The sequence below is a fragment of the Triturus cristatus genome, chromosome 4_1, assembly GCF_964204655.1.
Source record: "Triturus cristatus chromosome 4_1, aTriCri1.1, whole genome shotgun sequence".
Taxonomy (NCBI): domain Eukaryota; kingdom Metazoa; phylum Chordata; class Amphibia; order Caudata; family Salamandridae; genus Triturus; species Triturus cristatus.
The window spans coordinates 133,878,204-133,885,703 of NC_140585.1; the positions used below are offsets into that span (position 1 = coordinate 133,878,204).

Consider the following 7,500-nt stretch of genomic DNA (forward strand, 5'->3'; position numbering starts at 1 on the left):
AGTGCGTCGGCATAGAAGCACTTTTTAATGCCACTAAAATGCACAAGTAGTTAGACTGAAGATGCAACCTGAATGAGTTTACAGTATGTACTCCACTTTATTAATGATTAGTAATGAGAAAGTGAGGACTACAAGAGTATTGGAAAATACTTTTTTCACTCTGAATGTAAAGCAGATTGTGTGACCATTGGCCAAAAACGACCACGAAGGGACTCGAACCCTCAATCTTCTGATCCAAAGTCAGACGCCTTATCCATTAGGCCACGCGGTCATCCGTTCACCTGAGATGATTTTTATCATGTAGGTGGTATGCATGGATGGAGAACATATTATTGAAAGGTATTCAGGTTTACATCCCATAGTGTTCTTTCAGCTCTTTTCGCTGGAAGCACTTTTTTGGAATCTATATATTGAGAATTTTATGAGTACGATATGCTTTTGTTTTCCTTTTTGTATACAAACCTCTTTCCTCATGAGTTTAAAGCTCATTTGTATGCTCTACATAGCTCTGGACGTTTCCAGACGTGGAGTGAAACTGTTTTGAAAGTAGTACAAATTGCTCCTTCCTGCATATGCTAATTTTTCACAATCACATAGTTTGTATAAGTTTTATGAATCCTGGCTTGACCTATTCAAGTAGCTGAAAGCCTGTCACCACCTCTAGAAGCAAGATTCACACCAATCCAATTCAAATCATTTTTTCCAAAAGAATATGTTCTGGCCGGTCGAAAATGCATCTCACAAAAATAGGCATTTAATAATCTACTTTGCAGTTTCAGAACACTAAAATGACTGTGAAGTGTACACAAGTAAAATGGGACAGTTTCAAAGTACCTAATCCCTCATAAACTTCCGAGAGGAAGCATGTAATAAATCTACCTAATTTTCTGGAAAAGAAAGAGGGAGGATATTTGTTATCACCTCAGATGGGACTTGAACCCACAATCCCTGGCTTAGGAGGCCAGTGCCTTATCCATTAGGCCACTGAGACACACATGCATAGCTCTTTTCTAGAGGCATTATTTAAATGTATTCTATGGTCAGACACCGGTGTGTGCACACAGGGCATTTCTCAGTTCTCTCTATAAGTAAACTTCCCATTTTCATCCTCTTCCATCCCCGACTTTAACGCTCTCTTCTATGCTATAATGGAGACTTTGCAATTTTAGCAAGTGGAGAGAAATTGGAGAACCACTTTCGACTCCACACTTCTTCTTCACTTACTTCTTTTCTCAATATACTGGGCTTAGAAAATGGTATCAAGCCATCCTTATCATCAGTAGGACACGGAAAGAGGCACTAAGTCTCCTAACCAAGTTCAACCACACTCTGCAACTTAACCATTCCACTACAAATTAGGCAACGGGGGCATCAGCAAAGGCAGCCAATGTGCCGATCCTTTATACATTTTGTGTAGTACTTTTCTTACTCGGAGGCAAAATCAGCACTTTAACTGCCCAAATCATACAGATTTTACACATGTACCACTCTATGCACACATAGGCACACACCTTGCAGTTCTTCTACACACACTTAAGCTAAAAACCCATTCTGTCACGTCAAAATTCTGCAAACCTATTACATATTCAGTGCGTCGGCATAGAAGCACTTTTTAATGCCACTAAAATGCACAAGTAGTTAGACTCAAGATGCAACCTGAATGAGTTTACAGTATGTACTCCACTTTACTAATGATTAGTAATGAGAAAGTGAGGACTACAAGAGTATTGGAAAATACTTTTTCCACTCTGAATGTAAAGCAGATTGTGTGACCATTGGCCAAAAAAGACCACGAAGGGACTCGAACCCTCAATCTTCTGATCCGAAGTCAGACGCCTTATCCATTAGGCCACGCGGTCATCCGTCCACCTGAGATGATTTTTATCATGTAGGTGGTATGCATGGATGGAGACCATATTATTGAAAGGTATTCAGGTTTACATCCCATAGTGTTCTTTCAGCTCTTTTCGCTGGAAGCACTTTTTTGGAATCTATATATTGAGAATTTTATGAGTACGATATGCTTTTGTTTTCCTTTTTCCATACAAACCTCTTTCCTCATGAGTTTAAAGCTCATTTGTATTCTCTACATAGCTCTGGACGTTTCCAGACGTGGAGTGAAACTGTTTTGAAAGTAGTACAAATTGCTCCTTCCTGCATATGCTAATTTTTCACACTCACATAGGTTGTATAAGTTTTATGAATCCTGGCTTGACCTATTCAAGTAGCTGAAAGCCTGTCACCACCTCTAGAAACAAGATTCACACCAATCCAATTCGTATCATTTTTTCCAAAGGAATATGTTCTGGCCGGTCGAAAATGCATCTCACAAAAATAGGCATTTAAAAATCTACTTTGCAGTTGCAGAACACTAACATGACTGTGAAGTGTACACAAGTAAAATGGGACCGTTTCAAAGTACCTAATCCCTCATAAACTTCTGAGAGGAAGCATGTAATAAATCTACCTAATTTTCTGGAAAAGAAAGAGGGAGGATTTGTGTTATCACCTCAGATGGGACTTGAACCCACAATCCTTGGCTTAGGAGGCCAGTGCCTTATCCATGAGGCCACTGAGGCACACATGCATAGCTCTTTTCTAGAGGCATTATTTAAATGTATTCTATGGTCAGACACCGGTGTGTGCACACAGGGCATTTCTCACTTCTCTCTATAAGTAAACTTCCCATTTTCATCCTCTTCCATCCCCGACTTTAACGCTCTCTTCTATGCTATAAAGGAGACTTTGCAATTTTAGCAAGTGGAGAGAAATTGGAGAACCACTTTCGACTCCACACTTCTTCTTCACTTACTTCTTTTCTCAATATACTGGGCTTAGAAAATGGTATCAAGCCATCCTTATCATCAGTAGGACACGGAAAGAGGCACTAAGTCTCCTAACCAAGTTCAACCACACTCTGCAACTTAACCATTGCACTACAAATTAGGCAACGGGGGCATCAGCAAAGGCAGCCAATGTGCCGATCCTTTATACATTTTGTGTAGTACTTTTCTTACTCGGAGGCAAAATCAGCACTTTAACTGCCCAAATCATACAGATTTTACACATGTTCCACTCTATGCACACATAGGCACACACCTTGCAGTTCTTCTACACACACTTAAGCTAAAAACCCATTCTGTCACGTCAAAATTCTGCAAACCTATTACATATTCAGTGCGTCGGCATAGAAGCACTTTTTAATGCCACTAAAATGCACAAGTAGTTAGACTGAAGATGCAACCGGAATGAGTTTACAGTATGTACTCCACTTTATTAATGATTAGTAATGAGAAAGTGAGGACTACAAGAGTATTGGAAAAGACTTTTTCCACTCTGAATGTAAAGCAGATTGTGTGACCATTGGCCAAAAACGACCACGAAGGGGCTCGAACCCTCAATCTTCTGATCTGAAGTCAGACGCCTTATCCATGAGGCCACGCAGTCATCCGTCCACCTGAGGTGATTTTTATCATGTAGGTGGCATGCATGGATGGAGAACATATTATTGAAAGGTATTCAGGTTTACATCCCATAGTGTTCTTTCAGCTCTTTTCGCTGGAAGCACTTTTTTGGAATCTATATATTGAGAATTTTATTAGTACGATATGCTTTTGTTTTCCTTTTTCCATACAAACCTCTTTCCTCATGAGTTTAAAGCTCATTTGTATGCTCTACATAGCTCTGGACGTTTCCAGACGTGGAGTGAAACTGTTTTGAAAGTAGTACAAATTGCTCCTTCCTGCATATGCTAATTTTTCACACTCACATAGGTTGTATAAGTTTTATGAATCCTGGCTTGACCTATTCAAGTAGCTGAAAGCCTGTCACCACCTCTAGAAACAAGATTCACACCAATCCAATTCATATCATTTTTTCCAAAGGAATATGTTCTGGCCGGTCGAAAATGCATCTCACAAAAATAGGCATTTAAAAATCTACTTTGCAGTTTCAGAAGACTAACATGACTGTGAAGTGTACACAAGTAAAACGTGACAGTTTCAAAGTACCTAATCCCTCATAAACTTCTGAGAGGAAGCATGTAATAAATCTACCTAATTTTCTGGAAAAGAAAGAGGGAGGATTTTTGTTATCACCTCAGATGGGACTCAATCCCACAATCCCTGGCTTAGGAGGCCAGTGCCTTATCCATTAGGCCACTGAGGCACACATGCATAGCTCTTTTCTAGAGGCATTATTTAAATGTATTCTATGGTCAGACACCGGTGTGTGCACACAGGGCATTTCTCACTTCTCTCTATAAGTAAACTTCCCATTTTCATCCTCTTCCATCCCCGACTTTAACGCTCTCTTCTATGCTATAATGGAGACTTTGCAATTTTAGCAAGTGGAGAGAAATTGGAGAACCACTTTCGACTCCACACTTCTTCTTCACTTACTTCTTTTCTCAATATACTGGGCTTAGAAAATGGTATCAAGCCATCCTTATCATCAGTAGGACACGGAAAGAGGCACTAAGTTTGCTAACCAAGTTCAACCACACTCTGCAACTTAACCATTGCACTACAAATTAGGCAATGGGGGCATCAGCAAAGGCAGCCAATGTGCCGATCCTTTATACATTTTGTGTAGTGCTTTTCTTACTCGGAGGCAAAATAAGCACTTTAACTGCCCAAATCATACAGATTTTACACATGTACCACTCTATGCACACATAGGCACACACCTTGCAGTTCTTCTACACACACTTAAGCTAAAAACCCATTCTGTCACGTCAAAATTCTGCAAACCTATTACATATTCAGTGCGTCGGCATAGAAGCACTTTTTAATGCCACTAAAATGCACAAGTAGTTAGACTGAAGATGCAACCTGAATGAGTTTACAGTATGTACTCCACTTTATTAATGATTAGTAATGAGAAAGTGAGGACTACAAGAGTATTGGAAAAGACTTTTTCCACTCTGAATGTAAAGCAGATTGTGTGACCATTGGCCAAAAACGACCATGAAAGGACTCGAACCCTCAATCTTCTGATCCGAAGTCAGACGCCTTATCCATTAGGCCACGCAGTCATCCGTTCACCTGAGATGATTTTTATCATGTAGGTGGCATGCATGGATGGAGAATATATTATTGAAAGGTATTCAGGTTTACATCCCATAGTGTTCTTTCAGCTCTTTTCGCTGGAAGCACTTTTTTGGAATCTATATATTGAGAATTTTATGAGTACGATATGCTTTTGTTTTCCTTTTTGCATACAAACCTCTTTCCTCATGAGTTTAAAGCTCATTTGTATGCTCTACATAGCTCTGGACGTTTCCAGACGTGGAGTGAAACTGTTTTGAAAGTAGTACAAATTGCTCCTTCCTGCATATGCTAATTTTTCACACTCACATAGGTTGTATAAGTTTTATGAATCCTGGCTTGACCTATTCAAGTAGCTGAAAGCCTGTCACCACCTCTAGAAACAAGATTCACACCAATCCAATTCAAATCATTTTTTCCAAAAGAATATGTTCTGGCCGGTCGAAAATGCATCTCACAAAAATAGGCATTTAAAAATCTACTTTGCAGTTTCAGAACACTAACATGAGTGTGAAGTGTACACAAGTAAAATGGGACAGTTTCAAAGTACCTAATCCCTCATAAACTTCCGAGAGGAAGCATGTAATAAATCTACCTAATTTTCTGGAAAAGAAAGAGGGAGGATTTTTGTTATCACCTCAGATGGGACTCGAGCCCACAATCCCTGGCTTAGGAAGCCAGTGCCTTATCCATTAGGCCACTGAGGATACATGCATAGCTTTTTTCTAGAGGCATTATTTAAATGTATTCTATGGTCAGACACCGGTGTGTGCACACAGGGCATTTCTCACTTCTCTCTATAAGTAAACTTCCCATTTTCATCCTCTTCCATCCCCGACTTTAACGCTCTCTTCTATGCTATAATGGAGACTTTGCAATTTTAGCAAATGGAGAGAAATTGGAGAACCACTTTCGACTCCACACTTCTTCTTCACTTACTTCTTTTCTCAATATACTGGGCTTAGAAAATGGTATCAAGCCATCCTTATCATCAGTAGGACACGGACAGAGGCGCTAAGTCTCCTAACCAAGTTCAACCACACTCTGCAACTTAACCATTGCACTACAAATTAGGCAACGGGGGCATCAGCAAAGGTAGCCAATGTGCCGATCCTTTATAGATTTTGTGTAGTGCTTTTCTTACTCGGAGGCAAAATCAGCACTTTAACTGCCCAAATCATACAGATTTTACACATGTACCACTCTATGCAGACATAGGCACACACCTTGCAGTTCTTCTACACACACTTAAGCAAAAAACCCATTCTGTCACGTCAAAATTCTGCAAACCTTTTACATATTCAGTGCGTCGGCATAGAAGCACTTTTTAATGCCACTAAAATGCACAAGTAGTTAGACTGAAGATGCAACCTGAATGAGATAACAGTATGTACTCCACTTTATTATTGATTAGTAATGAGAAAGTGAGGACTACAAGAGTATTGGAAAATACTTTTTCCACTCTGAATGTAAAGCAGATTGTGTGACCATTGGCCAAAAATGACCACGAAGGGACTCAAACCCTCAATCTTCTGATCCGAAGTCAGACGCCTTATCCATTAGGCCACGCGGTCATCCATCCAGCTTAGATGATTTTTATCATGTAGGTGGTATGCATGGATGGAGAACATATTATTGAAAGGTATTCAGGTTTAAATCCCATAGTGTTCTTTCAGCTCTTTTCACTGGAAGCACTTTTTTGGAATCTATATATTGAGAATTTTATGAGTACGATATGCTTTTGTTTTCCTTTTTGCATACAAACCTCTTTCCTCATGAGTTTAAAGCTCATTTGTATTCTCTACATAGTTCTGGAAGTTTCCAGACGTGGAGTGAAACTGTTTTGAAAGTAGGACAAATTGCTCCTTCCTGCATATGCTAATTTTTCACACTCACATAGGTTGTATACGTTTTATGTATCCTGGCTTGACCTATTCAAGTAGCTGAAAGCCTGTCACCACCTCTAGAAACAAGATTCACACCAATCCAATTCAAATCATGTTTTCCAAAGGAATATGTTCTGGCCGGTCGAAAATGCATCTCACAAAAATAGGCATTTAAAAATCTACTTTGCAGTTTCAGAACACTAACATGACTGTGAAGTGTACACAAGTAAAATGGGACCGTTTCAAAGTACCTAATCCCTCATAAACTTCTGAGAGGAAGCATGTAATAAATCTACCTAATATTCTGGAAAAGATAGAGGGAGGATTTTTGTTATCACCTCAGATGGGACTTGAACCCACAATCCCTGGCTTAGGAGGCCAGTGCCTTATCTATTAGGCCACTGAGGTACACATGCATAGCACTTTTCTAGAGGCATTATTTAAATGTATTCTATGGTCAGACACCGGTGTGTGCACACAGGGCATTTCTCACTTCTCTCTATAAGTAAACTTCCCATTTTCATCCTCCTCCATCCCCGACTTTAACGCTCTCTTCTATGCTATAA

The 7,500-nt window shown here is 39.6% G+C and overlaps 2 non-coding genes across 2 annotated transcripts; both read right to left on the minus strand.

Moving 5' to 3' along the window:
- Positions 1-1,786: 1,786 nt before the first annotated feature.
- On the minus strand, positions 1,787-1,859 carry TRNAR-UCG (transfer RNA arginine (anticodon UCG)). Its single transcript has one exon. It is a non-coding gene; the product is annotated as a tRNA-Arg (tRNA).
- A 4,690-nt stretch (positions 1,860-6,549) lies between these two features.
- Positions 6,550-6,622, minus strand: TRNAR-UCG (transfer RNA arginine (anticodon UCG)). Its single transcript has one exon. It is a non-coding gene; the product is annotated as a tRNA-Arg (tRNA).
- Positions 6,623-7,500: the final 878 nt, after the last annotated feature.